At 45.4% G+C, this 27,854-nt stretch overlaps 1 protein-coding gene across 2 annotated transcripts in view; it reads left to right on the forward strand.

Moving 5' to 3' along the window:
- Window positions 1–27,854, forward strand: part of TCERG1L (transcription elongation regulator 1 like) — a 621,355-nt gene that overhangs the window by 492,032 nt on the left and 101,469 nt on the right. The gene's annotated exons all lie outside the window — the stretch shown is intronic.

A 27,854-nucleotide genomic window follows, 5' to 3' on the forward strand; every position in this document is an offset into this window, starting at 1 on the left:
GGATGATATCCAGATGTTAAAGAAAGTTTCATATTCAATGAGGCACAAAAACGTTTCCAGAATCGTGCGATGAATTGCGGACCCCGATCAGAGACAATATCCGTGGGTAAACCATGGAGCCTGAACACATGGCGGAGGAACAAAACTGCTAACCCTTGAGCAGAGGGTAACCGGGGGAGAGCAATGAAATGAGCCATTTTACTAAAACGGTCTACCACCACCCAAATGACTCGAAGGCCCGCAGAAAGAGGAAGGTCCACCACGAAATCCATGGATATATGTGACCATGGCCTGAGAGGAATGGCTAGAGGCATTAGTTTCCCGACTGGCAACGCTCGATCAACCTTGAACTGAGCACAAACCTGACAGGAACGGACAAATTCTTTAACATCTTTAGAGAGACTAGGCCACCACACCGAACGAGATACTAGTTCCAAGGTCTTAGTGATACCTGGATGACCAGACACTTTGTTGTCATGGAACTCAGCTAGAACAGAGCCTCTCAGAAATTCAGTGACAAAAAGACGATCAGCAGGAGTAGCTTTGGGAGCCTGCTGTTGAAGCTGGACCAGCTGTGTAAATTAATCCTGTGTGAGGCCTGCCCGGATGATAGATGATGGAACAATGGGGGTGGTGGTAGGATGGTTATTGTGAACTGGAGGAAAACAACGTGACAGGGCGTCAGCTTTCGTATTCTTGGAACCGGGCCTGAAGGTGATAATAAACCTGAAACGAGTGAAAAACAATGCCCAACGTGCCTGCCGAGCATTAAGTCGTTTAGCTGACTCAATATATTGCAGGTTCTTATGGTCAGTAAACACTGTAATGGTATGCCTAGCACCTTCCAGCCAATGCCTCCATTCCTCGAAAGCCCACTTAACTGCCAACAATTCTCGATTACCAACATCATAGTTGGATTCTGCAGAAGAGAATTTCCTGGACATGAAGGCACAAGGGTGTAACTCCTGAGACTCCGGATCTTCCTGAGAAAGGATAGCTCCCACTCCAACCTCTGAGGCATCTACCTCGACTATAAAGGGGAGCTCCGGGTTAGGATGTCTGAGAATAGGAGCCGAGACAAAGGCCTGCTTCAAGGCCAGAGAGGCAGACTCAGCTTCTGGCGACAAATTGGAAGGGTCTGCTCCTTTTTTAGTCAAGGCTACAATTGGAGCGACCAAATCAGAAAAGGCATGAATGAAACGCCTATAATAATTTGCAAACCCTAAAAAGCGCTGAATTGCTTTTAAATTCGTGGGTTGCGCCCAATTAAGGATGGCCTGGAGTTTTTTCGGTTCCATATAAAACCCCTGGGGAGAAATAATATACCCCAAAAAAGACACTTCCGTGATGTGGAAATCACATTTCTCAAGTTTAGCATATAAATGATTCTCCCGTAGCTTTTCAAGAACCAGACGCACATGGGAAACATGTTGTTCCAAAGACTCGGAGTAGATCAAGATGTCGTCTAAATAAACGACTACAAACTTCCCAAGAAAGTCACGAAGCACATCATTAATAAGGTCTTGAAATACCGCAGGCGCATTAGACAGCCCAAATGGCATCACCAGATATTCATAATGACCTGACTGAGTGCTGAAAGCCGTCTTCCACTCATCCCCAGATCTTATTCGGATGAGGTTATAAGCTCCTCTAAGATCGATCTTAGAGAAGATGACGGCAGAGCGTAACTGATCAAAGAGCACTGAAATTAATGGCAAGGGATAGGTGTTCTTAACAGAAATTTTATTCAGAGCACGAAAGTCAATACATGGTCTGAGCGACCCATCTTTTTTCTCAACAAAAAAGAACCCTGCACTCAATGGAGACTTCGAGGGCCTAATGAAACCTTTTTTTAGGCTCTCCTGAATGTAATTATCCATAGCCATGGTTTCTGGCCCAGACAGGGCATATAATCTCCCCTTAGGTAAAGTGGCATCTGGAATTAAGTCAATAGCACAATCATAGGATCGATGGGGAGGCAGAACGTCCGCGTTTCCTTTGGAAAAAACATCGGCAAAATCCTGATATTCCAAAGGAATAGATTCTGGGGTAACAGCCGCAACCCGAACTGGATGGGAAATACACTCCTTGCAACAAAAAGGACCCCTTTGGGAAATCTCCCCAGACCGCCAATCTATGGTGGGATTATGAAAGGCAAGCCAGGGGTGACCCAAAACTACTGGAACTGCCGGACAATGTGTAAGGTAAAATTCTATTTCTTTTGAATGTAGGGCCCCCACTGTCAGCAATACTGGAGGTGTGCGGGGAGTAATAACCCCATTGGAAAGCGGATCCCCATCCAAGCCGTGCATGGTGATACGTCTATCTAAGGGTATCTGTGGAACGCCTAAAGCCTTAGCCCAAGCTAAATCCATAAAATTTCCTGCAGCTCCACTGTCGACAAAGGCCGACACCAACGAACTGAGGCTGCCAAAGGAAATCTTTACCGGAACTAAAAAAGAATCTTTAGAGGAGATTAACTGCAGACCTAAGTGAACCCCCTCACCATTCACTTGGTCAAAGCGTTTTCCGATTTATTCGGGCAACTACGTGCGATATGTCCCTTGCCACCACAATACAAACAGAGACCAGATTTTAACCTTCTGGTCCTTTCCTCTGGGGACAGCCGGGAGAAACCCATCTGCATGGGCTCCTCGACGTCCTCAGGAAAAGTGTATACACATGGACTAGGCCTAAAAGTTGTTCCTCTTTCAGCCCTCCGCTCTCGGAGACGACGATCAATTTTAATGGCAAGCTCCATGAGTTTGTCTAGAGTCTCAGGAGCGGGGTACTGAAGGTGACTGTCTTTAATAATTTCAGACAAACCGAGGCGAAACTGACTGAGCAGGGCCGGATCATTCCAGCCACAGTCGTTCGACCAACGGCGAAACTCGGTACAATATGCTTCTGCTGGACCTTTCCCTTGCTTTAGAGCACGCAGATGGCTCTCAGCTGATGCTTCTCTATCAGGGTCATCATACAAAAGGCCTAAGGATTTAAAAAAGGCGTCTACTGATAGCAAGGCAGCATCATCTGATTTTAGCCCAAAAGCCCAGGTCTGTGGATCACCTTGGAGTAAAGATATGACAATCCCGACCCGTTGGGACTCAGTACCGGAAGAACGAGGCTTTAAACGAAAATAAAGCTTACAAGCTTCTTTAAAATTAAAAAAATCCTTCCGACTACCCAAAAAACGATCAGGTAAATGCATCTTCGGTTCAGGAACCACACTCGGGGCGGCTCGCAAAAGATCTTCCTGCGATCTCACCCGAAGAGAAAGATCCTGAACCATCTGAGTTAACTCTTGAATCTGGTTGGCCAAAAGCTGACTGGGATTTGGACCTAACCCTGCTGGATTCATGAGGACGAATTTCTAGGCCCACCAATACAAAAAATAAAACCCTCTCTTTTTTTTTATTTTTTTTATATGGGCCGGTGATAATGTTACGACCCGGATGCTCAGGACTGGAGAGATCTTATACAGTAGTCCAGAGCAGCAGGACGTAATGCTGGGAAAGGGAAACGGAATGGGAATAGCCCCTGGCACCCTACCTCCGTTGTTTTACCCGTGCTGTCAATTCACTCTTGCGAGACTATGGTTTCTTGGGCCCATGGCAGCCGCGTTTGAAGGGCGGATTAAGTCTGCCCAACTCCGATGCCCCCTCAGGTCTTAAGGAGAGACAAAGAGTGAACTGAGACAGGGTAATAACAAGGGGCCCTCTAACTGAAACAACAAGGCCAGGGGCTACTGGCTAACCTAAAACAAAAAGTATGCGCGGCTTGCCGCCAAGGAAAAGGACAACCAAAGATACCACTTGTCCACTCCCCTACACGGCACCGCCGAGCTCCGGAGAGGACAATGGAAGCGGAAACCTCCGCAATGCTCCAGTACAAACAAAACAATACTAAAGCGGCCTAGGCCGCAACACGCGGCAAGGCCGCCACTCACGAAACCCGGGTGAGAACCCCAACCGACTGCCACAGGTAAAAGAGGACCAGAAGGATTCCCAGGACCGGGTAACGAACTCCAAGATACAGGAACTCAGGAAGCAGGACGGACCGGATACGATAGACCAAGAACAGACGTTCACCAAACATGAGCAGCATGCAGGAAGCTATCACCGGCGTTAGTGTGAGGCACTGAGGAGGCATATAACAGGGAACCCTCCAATAGAAACACAAAGGCTAATGAACAAATGCCGTGCAGCTGCTTTGCTGCACGAGCAGGGGAAAACAGGTGAATGCTGATTAGTGCAACGGGGAACGCGGTCCGCCTGTGGCGTCCCCGTTGCTAAGGACCCAGCGGCCCTGCACGCACGGCGTCCTAGCGTTGCCAGGGAGCCGGCGGCTTGCGCGCGACTAGCGTCCCGGCGTTGCTAGGCGCCGTGCAGAAGAAACAAGAAGAGAGGCGCGGCGCCCGTGACCGCTGCTCTGTCAGCGAGCGGGCGCACCGCCGCGCCTAACACATTCAGGCCGTTGGGAGACACCGTATTCAATTGGTGAATCCAGCGGGCCTCTTTTTGTAATAATGCCCTATGCCGGTCACCTCCCCGCTTGGAGAATGGAACTTGCTCTAGCATTTTGTATCTAAGGGTAGCTAACCCATGGTGATGCAATTTAAAATGCTTCGCCACAGGCTGGTCAATGTTCTTCCCTTCCAGAATTTGCTTGATAGCACTTCTGTGCTGCGACATACGTTCTATAAATTGACAACTAGTTTTACCTATATAGAATAGGCCACATGGACACCTAATGCAGTATACGACAAACCTGCTCGTACACGTCAAAATTTGTTTGATTTTAATTCTTTTACCAGTGTGAGGATGTACCACATAATCACCAGTCTCGAGGTATAGGCAAGTAGTGCATCAGTTTTCTTGATAAAAAAGTATTAGTGTTAACTGTTGCTAATGGAGAGATATCATTATGCACTACCATATCCCTGATGTTAGTCCCTCTCCCGTAACTAGGCATGAATCTACTGGATTTCAAACTTGTCAAGTCAGGATCTGACTGGATAACTGGCCATATTCTCTTAGCTGTTCTGGTTAGGTTATGACTTACTGTGGTAAAATTAGTCACACAGGTAACTACATTGGCAGAACTACCATTGTGACTATTCTTAGGTACAGGAATTCTGGGCTGTGACATAGCTTTGGCCCTGGCTGACTGGAGCAATTTATTCTTGTATCCTCTTTCCAAGAATCGCTTGGTCATGAGGTCCATTTGGGTCTTTTCATCTTCCAAATCACTGCAAATGCGATGAACGCGCAGAAATTGGGAATATGGCAAACCATTCCTCAATGCCTTAGGGTGGTGGCTCGAGGACAACAAAAGACTATTGACGTCTGTGGGTTTACTATATACCGAGGTCTTAAACCTACCTTCGGTCAAAGTAATCCTTACGTCCACAAAATTGATACTGACAGGCTGAATGTCAAAAGTGAACTTAATTGATTTATCAATCTGATTAGCCACTTGCATCATCTCTATGAAACCCTCACGTGTACCGGTCCATATAATGAAAACGTCATCTATGTACCGTGTATACATGGCTATACAAGACCTGAAGTTTTCTCTAGAAAAAATAGGTTCTGCTCCACACCGAACATGAATGCATTTGCATATGCCGGTGTGGCGCAAGAACCCATGGCGCAACCCTGCACTTGTCTATAAAACTCGTTATTAAACAGAAAATAATTCCTGTGTAACGTTAAATGTAATAGTGACAAAAAGAAAGTGATATCAGGACCTGTGTAATGAGAGCTCGCTTCTATTAATGATTTGACGGCTGCCAAACCTCGTTCATGGGGAATGCTGGTGTATAGACTGACCACATCAGCTGTACACAACCAGCATTCCCCAGTGGACACATCAATATCTCTAAGCTTCTGTAGAAAGGTAGCAGTGTCTTTCAAATAGGTATCCTGCTGCTGAATGACCGGTTGCAGAAAATAATCAATGTATTGTGCAATCTTGGAGTATAACGAATCCCTGGCTGCGATTATAGGACACCCGGCGGCTGTACGGGGTTTTTGTGAAGCTTAGGGATCGTGTAGAAGACTGGCACATACGGTGTGTTAACAACTAGTGCCTTTCTAGTGGTACCCGAAATGATACAATTGTCCTCAGCCTGTTGTAATAAAAGATTAAGCTCACCGGTATACTCAGGAGTAGGATCCACAGACAACCTGCAATATACTGACTGGTCATTAAGCTGGCGGTAAGCCTCTGACTTATAGTCAGTCAAATCCTGAATCACGATGCCGCCACCCTTATCGGCAGGGCGCACCGTGATATCAGGATATGACGACAAATCCCGCAGAGCCTGAAATTCAGAATTAGTCAGATTGGTCACAAACGGATTATTATGTTTACCACATTCATCAATACATTGTGATACAGTCCTGGTAAATACTTTGATTGCCGAATTAGTAAAAAACGGATCAAATGAAGATCTGGATCTAATGGGGCAATCAACAGCATTGTGTGTAATATCGGCTCTGGTGTTAAAGAACTCTTTCAAACGTAGCTGTCTATTAAATCGACACAGGTCGATTCTGCTGTCCAAATCTCTATGTCCTTTAGTGGGCACAAAGTTGAGACCTTTAGACAGCACGCTGATCTCATCCTGAGTGAGGGAATTAAAAGATAGATTGTAGATCACTTCTTCGCTTTTGCGCCTTTTGCGCCCTTCCCTTTCGCACTGCCCGCCACGTCGGGTTCTTGCTCTGCTGGAGTATCTCGCTGGGCTCGGGTTTGTACCCCCCAAAGGGGCTAAAGGTGCGGTGGGGCGTCGTCTAGAGGTGGCACGATCCATCACACTGTTAGAGGTGCCGCTGGAAGAGTCCGTCTCCAATTGGAAGCGGTGCGGTCCCTTATTGGTCCTCGGCCGATACGTCCTGAATTTAGATGTGGTGTTGTTAACCCAGAAGTACACTTTGTTTTCTGCATAATCTTTCTTGACAGTGGCAAATTTTTTTGATTTGAATTTTACCAAATCTGATTTATACTTCTCTATTTGTGATGCCAACTTGGCAGCCCAGTCACAACTAGTGTCCGCACTCAGGATGGGTAGAGTGGTAAGCTCCAAGTCCCGTATCTTTGCCCGTAGAACCTCTAGCTCTCTTGTGGCTTCCTCCACCACCAGGAGGACCAGATCAAAAGAAGCTTTATTGAGCACTGCGGCCCATTTACGGCAAAACTCGGGGTTGTATCTGCCTATGGTGGGGGTGTTCCGGATGCGAAACCCCCTTTGCAGCATCCGTTCCCGATAATAGTCCGACAGGCAGACCCCATGTAGATAGAAATCAGTTTCCTTGTTTTTCGTTTTTAACAAGTGTAGATAAAGTTGCTCTGGCGAATCTGCAGCCATTGTAGAAGAAAGTTTGTCTTTCACAAGGATCCTCTCAGCATCAACGTCTGAGAGCGACAACAAATCACCTTGCGGTATGCTGGCATATCGGAATCCCGAGACCTCCTCCTGTAATGTCTCTGAATCTCCGTGTGCACGGACTTGGGGTGCAGTAGTCATCCTAAAGCGGCTTGACAGTGTAAAAACACGAACGCTGGGTGCCTTAATAATCAGGCTAACGTTATGGCAAACGTACCAGATAATTTAGGAAGAAAGGATATTCGGCACTCCTATATCATAAAGTCAATCAGCATGCCGGGTGCCCTCCTAATATGAGATAGCATACAAAGGAACAAATGGGCGGCACTCACGGACTTTTCTGAGACAACACTCGAGGCTCAGGAACCGATACATCACCCTCAGGCCCTGAAGTTTTCCGGCTTTTCTGGGCATGATACTACGACATGACCTTTATTCCCACAGTACAAACACAAACCCTGCTGTCTCCTACGCGTCTTCTCACGCGAGGAGAGGCGGGTAGCCCCAATCTGCATAGGCTCCTCGGAATATTCCTCAGAGTCTGAGGTTCCCTTGGGAAAAAAGGAAACTGCGGTCTCCCTTTCAAGCCTACGCTCCCTCAGCCGTCTATCCACCCAGATGATAACTGCATGAATTGATCTAAGCTATCAGGCGAGGGATATTGTACCAGTTGGTCCTTGGAACAGAGAGGGATGCGAGGCAAAACGAACTCACAGACAGTATAACACAACATACACAGGAGGTGATGGAATAACTAATAAACACAAAATGAACGGGGAAGCCCAAAGGCTCAGGAATTGGGTGTCTCCCTAGTGTCAGGAATGCTCAGATGGAATAGAGCGGACAATGAAGGGAGATGTAGTGCTTTAACATGTGGAGCACCCAAAATGATGTTGCTAAGAACAACAGAAAAAACCCCAAAGGGTTACCAACGGGTGTGGGAATAAACTCCTTGGTCAGAGATAGAAATATAGACACAAGGAGAGTATCCACAATCCTAACCCCCACTTGCAGGGCACAGGTTCAGCTTACTGCCACTAAACTGACACCTGGACGCCCTGCACAGTGAGGGAGGATTAAGCAAGCAGGTCTGAGAGTACAGCCGCAAACCTGCTGGGTTCACAGAATAGCAAAAGAACCCCAGCAGGTTAAACAACTGACTCCAGTCTTACTGCTAGGTCCGGATTGGCAGAATGAAGTACCGAATCCCAAGGCCTATTCGCAGTAAGCAACAAGTAAATGCAAAGTCACACAGTACTAGCTAACTCTCTGGAACTGACTAACAAACAAAGATTCAGCAGCATTTGCCTAGCCTGAGAGGATGGTTTATATAGCAGGTGCTGTCCACGCCCCACTCAGACCTCACAGACTGTGAGCACAAAACCAACGCCGGATTCCGTGCCGTGCACAGAGCCTGTAACCACTACACAGTAAAAACCCGGACCGGAGTATCAGCTGCGCTCAGGTTACTTCGCTAACACTTGCCTCCCGGTTGCCATGGTGACGTGGCAGTACAGAACAGGAGATCCTAACAACAAAGTAGTGGATATATTACCATTATCATTGATAATTTTCACATCAAGAAACGGAATCTCATGCTGACTCATCATAAATGTCAACTTCACCGGAGAATCAGAGCAATTATGTGACAATATCAATTCTTCCAACTCAACTTTTGAACCAATCCAAATCAGAAACAAATCGTCTATAATCTAGTATAGAACAAGACCTTAGACAAAATAACAGGATCATCAAAAAAAAAATTTTGTTCGACACCAAACATAAATGAGTTAGCGTAGCTAGGGGCCACAGAGGACCCCATAGCACAGCCTGTAGATTGTAAATAAATTTTGTTGTCAAACAAAAAAAGTTACAAGTCAACACAATTTCCAGCAAGTTGAGCAAAATCTCAATGTTTGTTAGAGGGGATTTGTTCTGTATGTTAACCTGAAGAAAAACTCAAATTAGAGTTTGAAACGTTGTTACAAGCAAACAAGCTGTTGTAATTTTTTACAAGTGGTTGTGAGTTCTGTACGTCTGCGCTGCTATATATATATATATATATATATATTAGAGATGAGCGGGTTCGGTTCCTCGAGATCCGAAACCCCCCGAACTTCACCTATTTTACACAGTTCCGAGGCAGCCTCGGATCTTCCCGCCTTGCTCGGTTAACCCGAGCGCACCCGAACGTCATCATCCCGCTGTCGTATTCTCGCGAGATTTGTATTCTATATAAGGAGCCGCGCGTCGCCGCCATTTTCACTCGTGCTTTAGAGATGATAGCGAGAGGACGTGGCTGCGTTCTCTTAGTTTCTGTGTTCACTGTTCAGTGTGCTGCAAATATCTGTGCTCAGTGTGCTGCAAACATCTGTGCTCAGTGTGCTGCAAATATCTGCGCTCAGTGTGCTGCAAATATCTACGTTCTCTGCCTGAAAACGCTCCATATCTGTGCTGCATTGTAGGAGGACAGTGCAGAATTTTGCTGACCACCAGTTTATATATATATATATATATATATAGCAGTACGGTACAGTAGTCCATTGCTCTACCTCTGTGTCATCAAGTATACTATCCATATCTGTGCTGCATTGTAGTTGTGCGCAGTATATAGTAGGAGGACAGTGCAGAATTTTGCTGACACCAGTATATATATAGCAGTACGGTACAGTAGTCCATTGCTCTACCTCTGTGTCATCAAGTATACTATCCATATCTGTGCTGCATTGTAGTTGTGCACAGTATATAGTAGGAGGACAGTGCAGAATTTTGCTGACGACCAGTATATATATATATATATATATATATATAAATATATATATATATATATATATATATATATATAGCAGTACGGTACAGTAGTCCATTGCTCTACCTCTGTGTCATCAAGTATACTATCCATATCTGTGCTGCATAGTAGTTGTGCGCAGTATATAGTAGGAGGACAGTGCAGAATTTTGCTGACCACCGTGTATATATACATATATATATATATATATATATAGCAGTACGGTACAGTAGTCCATTGCTCTACCTCTGTGTCGTCAAGTGTACTATCCATATCTTTGCTGCATTGCAGTTGTGCGCAGTATATACTAGGAGGACAGTGCAGAATTTTGCTGACCACCAGTATATATATAGCAGTACGGTACAGTAGTCCATTGCCTTACCTCTGTGTCGTCAAGTATACAATCCATACCTGTGCTGCATTGTAGTTGTGTGCAGTATATAGTAGTAGGACAGTGCATAATTTTGCTGACCACCAGTATATATATAGCAGTACGGTACAGTAGTCCATTGCTCTACCTCTGTGTCATCAAGTATACAATCCATACCTGTGCTGCATTGTAGTTGTGTGCAGTATATAGTAGAAGGACAGTGCAGAATTTTGCTGACCACCAGTATATATATAGCAGTACGGTACAGTAGTCCATTGCTCTACCTCTGTGTCGTCAAGTATACAATCCATACCTGTGCTGCATTGTAGTTGTGCGCAGTATATAGTAGGAGGACAGTGCAGAATTTTGCTGACCACCAGTATATATATAGCAGTACGGTACAGTAGTCCATTGCTCTACCTCTGTGTCGTCAAGTATACAATCCATACCTGTGCTGCATTGTAGTTGTGCGCAGTATATAGTAGGAGGGCAGTGCAGAATTTTGCTGTCCACCAGTATATATATAGCAGTACGGTACAGTAGTCCATTGCTCTACCTCTGTGTCGGCAAGTATACAATCCATACCTGTGCTGCATTGTAGTTGTGCGCAGTATATAGTAGGAGGACAGTGCAGAATTTTGCTGTCCACCAGTATATATATAGCAGTACGGTACAGTAGTCCATTGCTTTACCTCTGTGTCGTCAAGTATACAATCCATACCTGTGCTGCATTGTAGTTGTGCGCAGTATATAGTAGGAGGACAGTGCAGAATTTTGCTGACCACCAGTATATATATATAGCAGTACGGTACAGTAGTCCATTGCTCTACCTCTGTGTCGTCAAGGATACAATCCATACCTGTGCTACATTGCAGTTGTGCGCAGTATATAGTAGGAGGACAGTGCAGAATTTTGCTGACCACCAGTATATATATAGCAGTACGGTACAGTAGTCCATTGCTCTACCTCTGTGTCGTCAAGTATACAATCCATACCTGTGCTGCATTGTAGTTGTGCGCAGTATATAGTAGGAGGACAGTGCAGAATTATGCTGACCACCAGTATATATATAGCAGTACGGTACAGTAGTCCATTGCTCTACCTCTGTGTCATCAAGTATACTATCCATATCTGTGCTGCATTGTAGTTGTGCGCAGTATATAGTAGGAGGACAGTGCAGAATTTTGCTGACCACCAGTATATATATAGCAGTACGGTACAGTAGTCCATTGCTCTACCTCTGTGTCATCAAGTATACTATCCATATCTGTGCTGCATTGTAGTTGTGCACAGTATATAGTAGGAGGACAGTGCAGAATTTTGCTGACGACCAGTATATATATATATATATATATAGCAGTACGGTACAGTAGTCCATTGCTCTACCTCTGTGTCATCAAGTATACTATCCATATCTGTGCTGCATAGTAGTTGTGCGCAGTATATAGTAGGAGGACAGTGCAGAATTTTGCTGACCACCGTGTATATATATATATATATATATATATAGCAGTACGGTACAGTAGTCCATTGCTCTACCTCTGTGTCGTCAAGTGTACTATCCATATCTTTGCTTCATTGCAGTTGTGCGCAGTATATACTAGGAGGACAGTGCAGAATTTTGCTAACCACCAGTATATATATAGCAGTACGGTACAGTAGTCCATTGCCTTACCTGTGTGTCGTCAAGTATACAATCCATACCTGTGCTGCATTGTAGTTGTGTGCAGTATATAGTAGGAGGACAGTGCATAATTTTGCTGACCACCAGTATATATATAGCAGTACGGTACAGTAGTCCATTGCTCTACCTTTGTGTCATCAAGTATACAATCCATACCTGTGCTGCATTGTAGTTGTGTGCAGTATATAGTAGAAGGACAGTGCAGAATTTTGCTGACCACCAGTATATATATAGCAGTACGGTACAGTAGTCCATTGCTCTACCTCTGTGTCGTCAAGTATACAATCCATACCTGTGCTGCATTGTAGTTGTGCGCAGTATATAGTAGGAGGGCAGTGCAGAATTTTGCTGTCCACCAGTATATATATAGCAGTACGGTACAGTAGTCCATTGCTCTACCTCTGTGTCGTCAAGTATACAATTCATACCTGTGCTGCATTGTAGTTGTGTGCAGTATATAGTAGGAGGACAGTGCAGAATTTTGCTGACCACCAGTATATATATAGCAGTACGGTACAGTAGTCCATTGCTCTACCTCTGTGTCGTCAAGTATACAATCCATACCTGTGCTTCATTGTAGTTGTGCGCAGTATATAGTAGGAGGACAGTGCAGAATTATGCTGACCACCAGTATATATATAGCAGTACGGTACAGTAGTCCATTGCTCTACCTCTGTGTCGTCAAGGATACAATCCATACCTGTGCTGCATTGTAGTTATGCGCAGTATATTGTAGGAGGACAGTGCAGAATTTTGCTGACCCCCAGTATATATATAGCAGTACGGTACAGTAGTACATTGCTCTACCTCTGTGTCGTCAAGTATACAATCCATACCTGTGCTGCATTGTAGTTGTGCGCAGTATATAGTAGGAGGACAGTGCAGAATTTTGCTGACCACCAGTATATATATAGCAGTACGGTACAGTAGTCCATTGCTCTACCTCTGTGTCGTCAAGTATACAATCCATACCTGTGCTGCATTGTAGTTGTGCGCAGTATATAGTAGGAGGACAGTGCAGAATTTTGCTGACCACCAGTATATATAGCAGTACGGTACAGTAGTCCATTGCTCTACCTCTGTGTCGTCAAGGATACAATCCATACCTGTGCTGCATTGTAGTTATGCGCAGTATATTGTAGGAGGACAGTGCAGAATTTTGCTGACCCCCAGTATATATATAGCAGTACGGTACAGTAGTCCATTGCTCTACCTCTGTGTCGTCAAGTATACAATCAATACCTGTGCTGCATTGTAGTTGTGCGCAGTATATAGTAGGAGGACAGTGCAGAATTTTGCTGACCACCAGTATATATATAGCAGTACGGTATAGTAGTCCATTGCTCTACCTTTGTGTCGTCAAGTATACAATCCATACCTGTGCTGCATTGTAGTTGTGCGCAGTATATAGTAGGAGGACAGTGCATAATTTTGCTGACCACCAGTATATATATAGCAGTACGGTACAGTAGTCCATTGAACTACCTCTGTGTCGTCAAGTATACAATCCATACCTGTGCTGCATTGTAGTTGTGTGCAGTATATAGTAGGAGGACAGTGCAGAATTTTGTTGACCATCAGTATATATATAGCAGTACGGTACAGTAGTCCATTGCTCTACCTCTGTGTCGTCAAGTATACAATCCATACCTGTGCTGCATTGTAGTTGTGCGCAGTATATAGTAGGAGGACAGTGCAGAATTTTGCTGACCACCAGTATATATATAGCAGTACGGTACAGTAGTCCATTGCTCTACCTCTGTGTCGTCAAGTATACAATCCATACCTGTGCTGCATTGTAGTTGTGCGCAGTATATAGTAGGAGGGCAGTGCAGAATTTTGCTGACCACCAGTATATATATAGCAGTACGGTACAGTAGTCCATTGCTCTACCTCTGTGTCGTCAAGTATACAATCCATACCTGTGCTGCATTGTAGTTGTGCGCAGTATATAGTAGGAGGACAGTGCAGAATTTTGCTGACCACCAGTATATATATAGCAGTACGGTACAGTAGTCCATTGCTCTACCTCTGTGTCGTCAAGTATACAATCCATACCTGTGCTGCATTGTAGTTGTGCGCAGTATATAGTAGGAGTACAGTGCAGAATTTTGCTGACCACCAGTATATATATATAGCAGTACGGTACAGTAGTCCATTGCTCTACCTCTGTGTCGTCAAGTATACAATCCATACCTGTGCTGCATTGTAGTTGTGTGCAGTATATAGTAGGAGGACAGTGCAGAATTTTGCTGACCACCAGTATATATATATATAGCAGTACGGTACAGTAGTCCATTGCACTACCTCTGTGTCGTCAAGTATACAATCCATACCTGTGCTGTATTGTAGTTGTGCGCAGTATATAGTAGGAGGACAGTGCAGAATTTTGCTGACCACCAGTATATATATAGCAGTACGGTACAGTAGTCCATTGCTCTACCTCTGTGTCGTCAAGTATACAATCCATACCTGTGCTGCATTGTAGTTGTGCGCAGTATATAGTAGGACAGTGCAGAATTTTGCTGACCACCATTATATATATAGCAGTACGGTACAGTAGTCCATTGCTCTACCTCTGTGTCATCAAGTATACAATCCATACCTGTGCTGCATTGTAGTTGTGCGCAGTATATAGTAGGAGGACAGTACAGAATTTTGCTGACCACCAGTATATATATAGCAGTACAGTACAGTAGTCCATTGCTTCTACCTCTGTGTCGTCAAGTCTACAATCCATACCTGTGCTGCATTGTAGTTGTGCGCAGTATATAATAGGAGGACAGTGCAGAATTTTACTGACCACCAGTATATATATATATATATATATATATATATATATATATATATAGCAGTACGGGACAGTAGGCCATTGCTATTGATATTTACTAGCATATAATTCCACACATTAAAAAATGGAGAACACAAATGTGGAGGGTAAAATAGGGAAAGATCAAGATCCACTTACACCTCGTGCTGAAGCTGCTGCCACTAGTCATGGCCGAGACGATGAAATGCCATCAACGTCGTCTGCCAAGGCCGATGCCCAATGTCATAGTAGAGAGCATGTAAAATCCAAAAAACAAAAGTTTAGTAAAATGACCCAAAAATCAAAATTAAAAGCGTCTGATGAGAAGCATAAACTTGCCAATATGCCATTTACGACACTGAGTGGCAAGGAACGGCTGAGGCCCTGGCCTATGTTCATGGCTAGTGGTTCAGATTCACATGAGGATGGAAGCACTCATCCTCTCGCTAGAAAAATGAAAAGACTTAAGCTGGCAAAAGCACAGCAAAGAACTGTGCGTTCTTCTAAATCACAAATCCCCAAGGAGAGTCCAATTGTGTCGGTTGCAATGCCTGACCTTCCCAACACTGGACGGGAAGAGGTGGCGCCTTCCACCATTTGCACGCCCCCTGCAAGTGCTGGAAGGAGCACCCGCAGTCCAGTTCCTGATAGTCAAATTGAAGATGTCACTGTTGAAGTACACCAGGATGAGGATATGGGTGTTGCTGGCGCTGAGGAGGAAATTGACAAGGAGGATTCTGATGGTGAGGTGGTTTGTTTAAGTCAGGCACCCGGGGAGACACCTGTTGTCCGTGGGACGAATATGGCCATTGACATGCCTGGTCAAATTACAAAAAAAATCACCTCTTTGGTGTGGAATTATTTCAGCAGAAATTCGGACAACAGGTGTCAAGCCGTGTGTTACCTTTGTCAAGCTGTAATAAGTAGGGGTAAGCACGTTAACCACCTAGGAACATCCTCCCTTATACGTCACCTCTAGCGCATTCATCAGAAGTCATTGACAAGTTCAAAAACTTTGGGTGACAGCGGAAGCAGTCCACTGACAACTAAATCCCTTCCTCTTGTAACCAAGCTCCTGCAAACCACACCACCAACTCCCTCAGTGTCAATTTCCTCCTTAGACAGGAAAGCCAATAGTCCTGCAGGCCATGACACTGGCAAGTCTGACGAGTCCTATCCTGCCTGGGATTCCTCAGATGCATCCTTGAGTGTAACGCCTACTGCTGCTGGCGCTGCTGTTGTTGCTGCTGGGAGTCGAGCGTCATCCCAGAGGGGAAGTCAGAAAACCACTTGTACTACTTCCAGTAAGCAATTGACTGTCCAACAGTCCTTTGCGAGGAAGATGAAATATCACAGCAGTCATCCTGCTGCAAAGCAGATAACTCAGGCCTTTGCAGCTGTGGTGGTGTTAAACGTGTGTCCGGTATCCACCGTTAATTCACAGGGAATTAGACAATTTCTTGAGTTTGTGTGTCCCCGGTACCAAATACCATCTAAGTTCCACTTCTCTAGGCAGACGATACCGAGAATGTACACAGACGTCAGAAAAAGAGTCACCAGTGTCCTAAAAAATGCAGTTGTACCCAATGTCCACTCAAAAACGGATATGTGGACAAGTGGAGCAGGGCAGACTCAGGACTATATGACTGTGACAGCCCACTGGGTAGATGTATTGCCTCCCGCAGCAAGAACAGCAGCGGCGGCACCAGTAGCAGCATCTCGCAAATGCCAACTCGTTCCTAGGCAGGCTACGCTTTGTATCACCGCTTTCCATAATAGGCACACAGCTGACAACCTCTTACGGAAACTGAGGAACATCATCGCAGAATGGCTTACCCCAATTGGACTCTCCTGGGGATTTGTGACATCGGACAACTCCACCAATATTGGCCCTCATTCCGATTTGTTCGCTCGCTAGCTGCTTTTAGGAGCATTGCACACGCTAAGCCGCCGCCTACTGGGAGTGAATCTTAGCTTTGCAGAATTGCGAACGAAAGATTAGCACAATTGCGAATAGAAATTTCTTTGCAGTTTCTGAGTATCTCGAGACTTACTCTGCCACTGCGATCAGTTCAGTCAGTTTCGTTCCTGTTTTGACGTCACAAACACACCCAGCGTTCGCCCAGACACTCCCCCGTTTCTCCAGACACTCCCGTGTTTTTCCCTGAAACACCTGCGTTTTTCCGCACACTCCCACAAAACGGCCAGTTTCCGCCCAGAAACACCCACTTCCTGTCAATCACACTACGATCAGCAGAACGATGGAAAAACTTTGTTAGGCCGTGAGTAAAATACCAAACTTTTGTGCAAATTTACTTGGCGCAGGCGAACTGCGAACATTGCGCATGCGCAGTTTGAGACTAATCGCTCCGATGCGAAGAAATATAACGAGCGAACAACTCGGAATGAGGGCCATTGTGCGTGCATTACATGTGGGCAAAGTCCAGCACGTCCCATGTTTTGCACATACATTGAATTTGGTGGTGCAGAAATTTTTAAAAATGACAGGGGCATGCAAGAGATGCTGTCGGTGGCCCGAAGAATTGTGGGCCACTTTCGGCATTCAGCCACCGTGTGCCGAAGACTGGAGCACCAGCAAACACTCCTGAACCTGCCCCGCCATCATCTGAACCAAGAGGTGGTAACGAGGTGGAATTCAACCCTCTTTATGCTTCAGAGGATGGAGGAGCAGCAAAAGGCCATTCAAGCCTACACAGCTACCTACGATATAGGCAAAGGAGGGGGAATGCACCTGACTCAAGCGCAGTGGAGAATGATTTCAACGTTGTGCAAGGTTCTGCAACCCTTTGAACTTGCCACATGTGAAGTCAGTTCAGACACTGCCAGCCTGAGACAGGTCATTCCCCTCATCAGGCTTTTGCAGAAGAAGCTGGAGAGATTGAAGGAGGAGCTAAACCGGAGCGATTCCGCTAGGCATGTGGGACTTGTGGATGGAGCCCTTAATTCGCTTAACCAGGATTCACGGGTGGTCAATCTGTTGAAATCAGAGCACTAAATTTTGGCCACCGTGCTCGATCCTAGATTTAAAACCTACGTTGTATCTCTCTTTCCGGCAGACACAAGTCTGCAGAGGTTCAAAGACCTGCTGGTGAGACACTTGTCAACTCAAGCGGAACGTGACCCGTCAACAGCTCCTCCTTCACATTCTCCCGCAACTGGGGCTGCGAGGAAAAGGCTAAGAATTCCGAGCCCACCCACTAGCGGTGATGCAGGGCAGTCTGGAGAAAGTGCTGACATCTGGTCCGGACTGAAAGACCTGCCAACGATTACTGACATGTCTTCTACTGTCACTGCATATAATTCTGTCATCATTGGAAGAATGGTGGAGGATTATATGAGCGACCGCATCCAAGTAGGCACGTCAGACAGTCCTTACGTATACTGGCAGGAAAAAGAGGCAATTTGGAGGCCCTTGCACAAACTGGCTTTATTTTACCTAAGTTGCCCCCCCTCCAGTGTGTACTCCGAAAGAGTGTTTAGTGCAGCCGGTTACCTTGTCAGCAATCGGCATACGAGGTTACTTCCAGAAAATGTGGAGAAGATGATGTTCATCAAAATTAATTATAATCAATTCCTCCGTGGAAACATTCACCAGCAATTGCCTCCAGAAAGTACACAGGGACCTGAGATGGTGGATTCCAGTGGGGACGAATTAATAATCTGTGAGAAGGGGGATGTACACAGTGAAAGGGGTGAGGAATCGGAGGATGAGGACGAGTTGGACATCTTGCCTCTGTAGAGCCAGTTTGTGCAAGGAGAGATTGATTGCTTCTTTTTTTGGTGGGGGCCCAAACCAACCAGTCATTTCAGCCACAGTCGTGTGGCAGACCCTGTCGCTGAAATGATGGGTTTGTTAAAGTGTGCATGTCCTGTTTATACAACATAAAGGTGGGTGGGAGGGCCCAAGGACAATTCCATCTTGCACCTCTTTTTTCTTTAATTTATCTTTGCATCATGTGATGTTTGGGGCCAATTTTTTTAAGTTCCATCCTGTTTGACACTGCAGTGCCACTCCTAGATGGGCCAAGTGTTTGTGCCGGCCACTTGGGTCGCTTAGCTTAGTCATCCAGCGACCTCGGTGCAAATTTTAGGACTACAAATAATATTGTGAGGTGTGAGGTGTTCAGAATAGACTGGAAATGAGTGGAAATTATGGTTATTGAGGTAAATAATACTATGGGATCAAAATGACCCCCAAATTCTATGATATAAGCTGTTTTTGAGGGGTTTTTGAAAAAAAAACACCAGAATCCAAAACGCACCCGAATCCGACAAAAAATTTTCAAGGAGGTTTTGCCAAAACGCGTCCGAATCCAAAACACGGCCGTGGAACCAAATCCAAAACCAAAACCCGAAAAATTTCTGGTGCACATCTCTAATATATATATACACTGCTCAAAAAAATAAAGGGAACACTAAAATAACACATCCTAGATCTGAATGAATGAAATATTCTTATTAAATACTTTGTTCTTTACATAGTTGAATGTGCTGACAACAAAATCACACAAAAATTATCAATGGAAATCAAATGTATTAACCCATGGAGGTCTGGATTTGGAGTCACCCTCAAAATTAAAGTGGAAAAACACACTACACGCTGATCCAACTTTGATGTAATGTCCTTAAAACAAGTCAAAATTATGCTCAGTAGTGTCTGTGGCCTCCACATGCCTGTATGACCTCCCTACAACCCACACAAGTGGCTCAGGTAGTGCAGCTCATCCAGGATGGCACATCAATACGAGCTGTGGCAAGAAGGTTTGCTGTGTCTGTCTACGTAGTGTCCAGAGCATGGAGGCGCTACCAGGAGACAGGCCAGTACATCAGGAGATGTGGAGGAGGCCGTAGGAGGGCAACAACCCAGCAGCAGGACCGCTACCTCCGCCTTTGTGCAAGGAGGAACAGGAGGAGCACTGCCAGAGCCCTGCAAAATGATCTCCAGCAAGCCACAAATGTGCATGTGTCTACTCAAACGATCAGAAACAGACTCCATGAGGGTGGTATGAGGGCCCGACGTCCACAGGTGGGGGTTGTGCTTACAGACCAACACCGTGCAGGATGTTTGGCATTTGCCAGAGAACACCAAGATTGGCAAATTCGCCACTGGCGCCCTGTGCTCTTCACAGATGAAAGCAGGTTCTCACTGAGCACATGTGACAGACGTGACAGAGTCTGGAGATGCCAAGGAGAATTTTCTGCTGCCTGCAACATCCTCCAGCATGACCGGTTTGGCAGTGGGTCTGTAATGTTGTGGGGTGGCATTTCTTTGGGGGGCCGCACAGCCCTCCATGTGCTCGCCAGAGGTAGCCTGAATGCCATTAGGTAACGAGATGAGATCCTCAGACCCCTTGTGAGACCATATGCTGGTGCAGTTGGCCCTGGGTTCCTCCTAATGCAAGACAATGCTAGACCTCATGTGGCTGGAGTGTGTCAGCAGTTCCTGCAAGACGAAGGCATTGATGCTATGGACTGGCCCGCCCGTTCCCCAGACCTGAATCCAATTGAGCACATCTGGGACATCATGTCTCGCTCCATCCACCAACGCCACGTTGCACCACAGACTGTCCAGGAGTTGGCGGATGCTTTAGTCCAGGTCTGGGAGAAGATCCCTCAGGAGACCATCTGCCACCTCATCAGGAGCATGCCCAGGCATTGTAGGGAGGTCATACAGGCACGTGGAGGCCACACACACTACTGAGCCTCATTTTGACTTGTTTTAAGGACATTACATCAAAGTTGGATCAGCCTGTAGTGTGTTTTTCCACTTTAATTTTGAGGGTGACTCCAAATCCAGACCTCCATGGGAATAAATTTGATTTCCATTGATAATTTTTGTGTGATTTTGTTGTCAGCACATTCAACTATGTAAAGAACAAAGTGTTTAATAAGAATATTTCATTCATTCAGTTCTAGGATGTGTTATTTTAGTGTTCCCTTTATTTTTTTGAGCAGTGTGTATATGTATATATATATATATATATATATATATATACACTGTATATATATATATATATTTTTTTTTTTTTTTTAAACCAGAAGGAGAGATGTACTAAGCTTTGAAAAGTAATAAAGTGGAGAGTGATAAAGTACCAGGCAGCCAATCAGCTTCTAACTGCCATGTTACAGGATGTGTTTGAAAAATTACAGTTAGGAGCTGATTGGTTGGAACTTTATCACTCTCCATTTTATCCCTTTTTAAGGCTTAGTACATCTGGGCCAATGTGTTTAGTATTATTATTTTCAAAGACTTAAAGTGCGTTGCCACATTGTGGGCTGGTTTTTCCCCAACTCCAGTCCCCAGAGACCCAAAGACCCCTACACAGTGCATGTTTTAGAGATCTGCAATTAGAATCATTAGCTCCACCTGTTGAGCTAGGTAGAATTACACCCGTTCACTAACTAGGAGATCTGTAAAACATGCACTGTCCCTGAGGACTGGAGGTGCGGCACACTGTACTTGGCACCTTTTTGCTCAATGTTCCTGCCTAGTGCCCACAGTACTCTTGGGTACAACATGTGATTCCAATGACAGGCAGCGCCTAATTGGATTTTGGTCCTGATCAGCATTGTATTCTTATTATTGGTAATAAGAATCTATTAATCTGATACATTCTGAACAATATAGGTCCTTAATATTGGAGCTCCATGCGCTTATATAGTCCTAATTACATACACTGTCTAAAAATAAAAAACTCTTTATGTGGCCAACAGTGCTTCACATACAGGCCTACGTATCTCTGAATCAGGGGTATATTTAGGTGTCCGAGCACCCCAGGCAAAGTATAGGACTGGTGCCCCCCTCCCATATTTGAAATAGGGAAGGCACGTGTGCCAAAAAAGGGGCGTGGCCACTCAATAGTACCTCAATTCAAATTACACCACAGTAGTGTGCCTTACTCACATTACACAGCACAGTAATGTACATTATTCACATTATGCTACACAGTAGTACCCCTTATACACATTATGCCACACAGTAGTGCCCATATATATATATATATATATATGGGAAGGAGTGCACGCTCCTGGGAAAGTGAGCGTGGCCTCACAATTTCATATTATGATATCAAACTATAAATATATAATCACACCCCCTACACATGCGCACACACACAATTAGCAGCCTTACACACAATACCCACAGTAGTTCTCATTACACATAATGTCCCCATTAATGATCAAAGAATGCAGCAGCCACTGTAATTGGCGCCAGGGTACAGACAAGAAACTCTACATAAACTACACCCCCCAGCAGCCGCTGCTGCATACCGTGATCATTACTGGGCATCCCTGCTAGTGAGGATCTACACAGGGTTGGAGGGATTGCTGCTGCCTCTAAAAGTGAATCTACCTACTGCCCGCGGGTGGCACCTCTGGATGGTGCCCCTCCTTGGCTGGTGCCCCTGGCGAGTGCTATCCTGGCCAATAGGAAGATACACCCCTGCTCTGAATTAATCTTTATGGCCACATTGCTGCTGAGTTCTATCACTCGTTTAGACATTATTTTGAGGAGAGCCAAAGCTTACATAAGATTAGGTCCTCATTAAAACTGATACAGCTGCATACCTTCTCTGATATTCCTATCCTCTAGGAGCTTTTTAGAACCTGATTATTACAAATACTGTAACAGATGGTACCAAAACAATACATGCTATGTCACTCTGAGATATTATATAAAAAAAAGTATTCCTTCAGATGTATTATTTATTCATTGTAAAGTATCCAGTAATTCTGATCTCCATTTTATTGAATATTGACCTCCTTCTACATAGTCATCACATTTAAAGACATTTAAACATTGATGCACACACAGTAGCACTTATAGGTGATTTCCTGATCTAATACCCCTTTTACACATGCAACGTGAATGCGCATCAACCCGGAATTTCTGCATGTATGAAAGGAATCAACCCGGGATTAAGTCCCGGGTCCACGAGCCTTCTCCCACCCAGGGTAACAGAGCTGAGAACCGGAAATTTGCCGGCTTGCTAGACCCATCTAATTTCCGGGGTGACATGTTTGAAAGTAGCATAAGAGAGTATAGCGCTATTGGATAAAATATCCCTAGACATTTTGGGCTAGAAGCATTATCGCTTGGAAAGTGGAGAGTGAAAAAGTGCAAGCTAATCAGGTCCTAACTGTCTTGTCACAGGCTGTGGGGCGTATTCATTTAGTGCTGGTTCTTTGGGCATGGCGAAAAACGGCACTTTTCAGCTGTTTATAGGCCAAATTTACATTCGACCTATTCAATGCCTGTGCCATTTTTTTTCCGACTGGTAGAAAGAAACGGCACCGTTGAAAACCATGTGGATTGGCGAATTTGCCGCCGATCCATGTGCTTTGGCGAATTTGCAGGTGTTTTCGCTCATTTTTGGGTCCATTTTCGGTCATGCCGATTCATCCAGAAAAAAATCCCAAAAAGGCATTGGCGAAAAGTGACTAAAAAATGGGCGAAAACTCCCGCAATTGAATACACCGATGTCAAATTAGCACTGAATGAATACGCCATTGTGTTTTTGTTTTTGTTTTGGTTCTAATTCCCAGCTCGTGTTTTGGTTTTTAGATTGGTTTTGCCAAAACCACCCTTTTCATGTTTTGGTTTTGGATCTGGATGATTTTTAAAAAAAAAACATAAAAACAGCTTAAATCACAGAATTTGGGGGTAATTTTGCTCCTACGGTATTATTAACCTCAATAACATTAATTTCTACTCATTTCCAGTCTATTCTGAACACCTCACAATATTTTTTTAGGCCAAAAGGTTGCACCGAAGTGGCTGTGTGACTAAGCTAAGCGACACAAGTGTGCGGCACAAACACCTGGCCCATCTAGGAGTGGCACTGCAGTTGCAGACAGGATGGCACTTAAAAAAACTAGGCCCAAAACAGCACATCATGCAAAGAAGAAAAAGAAGTGCAATGAGGTAGCTGTTTGACTAAGCTAAGCGCCACAAGTGTGCAGCACAAACACCTGGCCCATCTAGGAGTGGCACTGCCATGACAGACAGGATGGCACTTAAAAAAACTAGGCCCCAAACAGCACATGATACAAAGAAGAAAAAGAGGTGCAAGATGGAATTGTCCTTGGGCCCTCCCATCCACCCTTATGTTGTATAAACAGGACATGCACACTTTAACAGACCAATAATTTCAGCGACTGGGTCTGCCACACGACTGTGGCTGAAATGACTGGTTTATTTGAGCCCCCACCAAAAAAGAAGCATTCAATCTCTCCTTGCACAAACTGGCTCTACAGAGGCAAGATATCGACCTCATCCTCTGATTCCTCACCCCTTTCAGTGTGTACATCCTCCTCCTCACAGAGTATTAATTCGTCCCCACTTGAATCCACCATCACAGGTCCCTGTGTACTTTCTGGAGGTAATTTCTGGTAAAGGTCTTCCCGGAGGAAAGCAGGTCCTTCAGTCCAGACCAGATGTCAGCACTCGCTCCTGACTGCCCTGCATCACCGCCAGCGGGTGGGCTAGGAAATCTTATCCTTTTCCTTGCAGTCCCAGTTGCGGGAGAAAATGAAGGAGGAGCTGTTGACGGGTCACATTCCGCTTGAGTTGACAAATTTCTCACCAGCAGGTCTTTGAACTCGTGTCTGCCGGAAAGAGAGATACAACGTAGGCTTTAAACCTAGGATCGAGCACGGTGGCCAAAATGTAGTGCTCTGATTTCACCAGATTGACCACCCTTGAATCCTGGCAAAGCGAATGAAGGGCTCCATCCCTAAGTCCCACATACTTTGCGGAATCGCTCCATCTTAGCTCCTCTTTCAATTTCTCCAGCTGCTTCTGCAAAAGCCTGATGAGGGGAATGACCTGACTCAAGCTGGCAGTGTCTGAACTGACTTCACGTGTGGCAAGTTCGAAGGGTTGGAGAACCTTGCATAAGAAAGTAATCATTCTCCACTGCACTTGAGACAGGTGCATTGCCCCTTCTTTGCCTATATCGTAGGTGGATGTATAGGCTTGAATGGATGAATGGCCGTTTGCTGCTGTTGAATTCCACCTCGTTGCTGCCTCTTGCTTCAGGTGATGGCAGGGCAGGTTCAGGAGTGTTTGATGGTGCTCCAGTCTTCGGCATGCGGTGGCTGAATGCCGAAAGTGGCCCACAATTTTTCGGGCCACCAGCAGCATCTCCTGCACGCCTCTGTCAGTTTAAAAAAAATTCTGCACCACCAAATTAATTGTATGTGGAAAACATAGGACGTGCTAGAATTTGCCCAGCTGTAATGCACACACAGTATTGGTGGCATTGTCCGATATCACAAATCCCCAGGAGGGTCTAATTGGGGTAAGCCATTGTGCAATGATGTCCCTCAGTTTCCGTAAGAGTTTGTTAGTGGTGTGCCTCTTACGGAAAGCGGTGATACATAGCGTAGCCTGCCTAGAAACGAGTTGGCGTTTGCGAGATGCTGCTACTGGTGCCGCAGTGGGCTATCACAGTCATATAGTCCTTAGACTGCCCTGTTCCACTTGTCCACATGTCCGTGGTTAAGTGGACAGTGGGTACAACTGCATTTTTTAGGACACTGAGGACACTTTTTCTGATGTCTCTGTACATTCTCGGTATCACCTGCCTAGTGAAGTGGAACCTAGATGGGATTTGATACTGGGGACACAGTACCTCAAACAATTCTCTAAGTCCCACTGAACTAATGGCGGATATCGGATGCACGTCTAACACCAACATAGCTGTCAAGGACACAGTTATCCGCTTTGCAAAAGGATGACTGCTGTCATATTTCATCTTCCTCACAAAGGAAAGTGGTCCTCCGACTAGAGATGAGCGCCTGAAATTTTTCGGGTTTTGTGTTTTGGTTTTGGGTTCGGTTCCGCGGCCGTGTTTTGGGTTCGAACGCGTTTTGGCAAAACCTCACCGAATTTTTTTTGTCGGATTCGGGTGTGTTTTGGATTCGGGTGTTTTTTTCAAAAAACACTAAAAAACAGCTTAAATCATAGAATTTGGGGGTCATTTTGATCCCAAAGTATTATTAACCTCAAAAAACATAATTTACACTCATTTTCAGTCTATTCTGAATACCTCACACCTCACAATATTATTTTTAGTCCTAAAATTTGCACCGAGGTCGCTGTGTGAGTAAGATAAGCGACCCTAGTGGCCGACACAAACACCGGGCCCATCTAGGAGTGGCACTGCAGTGTCACGCAGGATGTCCCTTCCAAAAAACCCTCCCCAAACAGCACATGACGCAAAGAAAAAAAGAGGCGCAATGAGGTAGCTGTGTGAGTAAGATTAGCGACCCTAGTGGCCGACACAAACACCGGGCCCATCTAGGAGTGGCACTGCAGTGTCACGCAGGATGGCCCTTCCAAAAAACCCTCCCCAAACAGCACATGACGCAAAGAAAAAAAGAGGCGCAATGAGGTAGCTGTGTGAGTAAGATTAGCGACCCTAGTGGCCGACACAAACACCGGGCCCATCTAGGAGTGGCACTGCAGTGTCACGCAGGATGTCCCTTCCAAAAAACCCTCCCCAAACAGCACATGACGCAAAGAAAAAAAGAGGCGCAATGAGGTAGCTGTGTGAGTAAGATTAGCGACCCTAGTGGCCGACACAAACACCGGGCCCATCTAGGAGTGGCACTGCAGTGTCACGCAGGATGTCCCTTCCAAAAAACCCTCCCCAAACAGCACATGACGCAAAGAAAAAAAGAGGCGCAATGAGGTAGCTGACTGTGTGAGTAAGATTAGCGACCCTAGTGGCCGACACAAACACCGGGCCCATCTAGGAGTGGCACTGCAGTGTCACGCAGGATGTCCCTTCCAAAAAACCCTCCCCAATCAGCACATGATGCAAAGAAAAAGAAAAGAAAAAAGAGGTGCAAGATGGAATTGTCCTTGGGCCCTCCCACCCACCCTTATGTTGTATAAACAAAACAGGACATGCACACTTTAACCAACCCATCATTTCAGTGACAGGGTCTGCCACACGACTGTGACTGATATGACGGGTTGGTTTGGACCCCCCCCAAAAAAGAAGCAATTAATCTCTCCTTGCACAAACTGGCTCTACAGAGGCAAGATGTCCACCTCATCTTCACCCTCCGATATATCACCGTGTACATCCCCCTCCTCACAGATTATCAATTCGTCCCCACTGGAATCCACCATCTCAGCTCCCTGTGTACTTTGTGGAGGCAATTGCTGCTGGTCAATGTCTCCGCGGAGGAATTGATTATAATTCATTTTAATGAACATCATCTTCTCCACATTTTCTGGATGTAACCTCGTACGCCGATTGCTGACAAGGTGAGCGGCGGCACTAAACACTCTTTCGGAGTACACACTTGTGGGAGGGCAACTTAGGTAGAATAAAGCCAGTTTGTGCAAGGGCCTCCAAATTGCCTCTTTTTCCTGCCAGTATAAGTACGGACTGTGTGACGTGCCTACTTGGATGCGGTCACTCATATAATCCTCCACCATTCTATCAATGTTGAGAGAATCATATGCAGTGACAGTAGACGACATGTCCGTAATCGTTGTCAGGTCCTTCAGTCCGGACCAGATGTCAGCATCAGCAGTCGCTCCAGACTGCCCTGCATCACCGCCAGCGGGTGGGCTCGGAATTCTGAGCCTTTTCCTCGCACCCCCAGTTGCGGGAGAATGTGAAGGAGGAGATGTTGACAGGTCGCGTTCCGCTTGACTTGACAATTTTGTCACCAGCAGCTCTTTCAACCCCAGCAGACTTGTGTCTGCCGGAAAGAGAGATCCAAGGTAGGCTTTAAATCTAGGATCGAGCACGGTGGCCAAAATGT

Source organism: Pseudophryne corroboree, chromosome 3 (genome assembly GCF_028390025.1).
Source record: "Pseudophryne corroboree isolate aPseCor3 chromosome 3, aPseCor3.hap2, whole genome shotgun sequence".
Classification (NCBI taxonomy): domain Eukaryota; kingdom Metazoa; phylum Chordata; class Amphibia; order Anura; family Myobatrachidae; genus Pseudophryne; species Pseudophryne corroboree.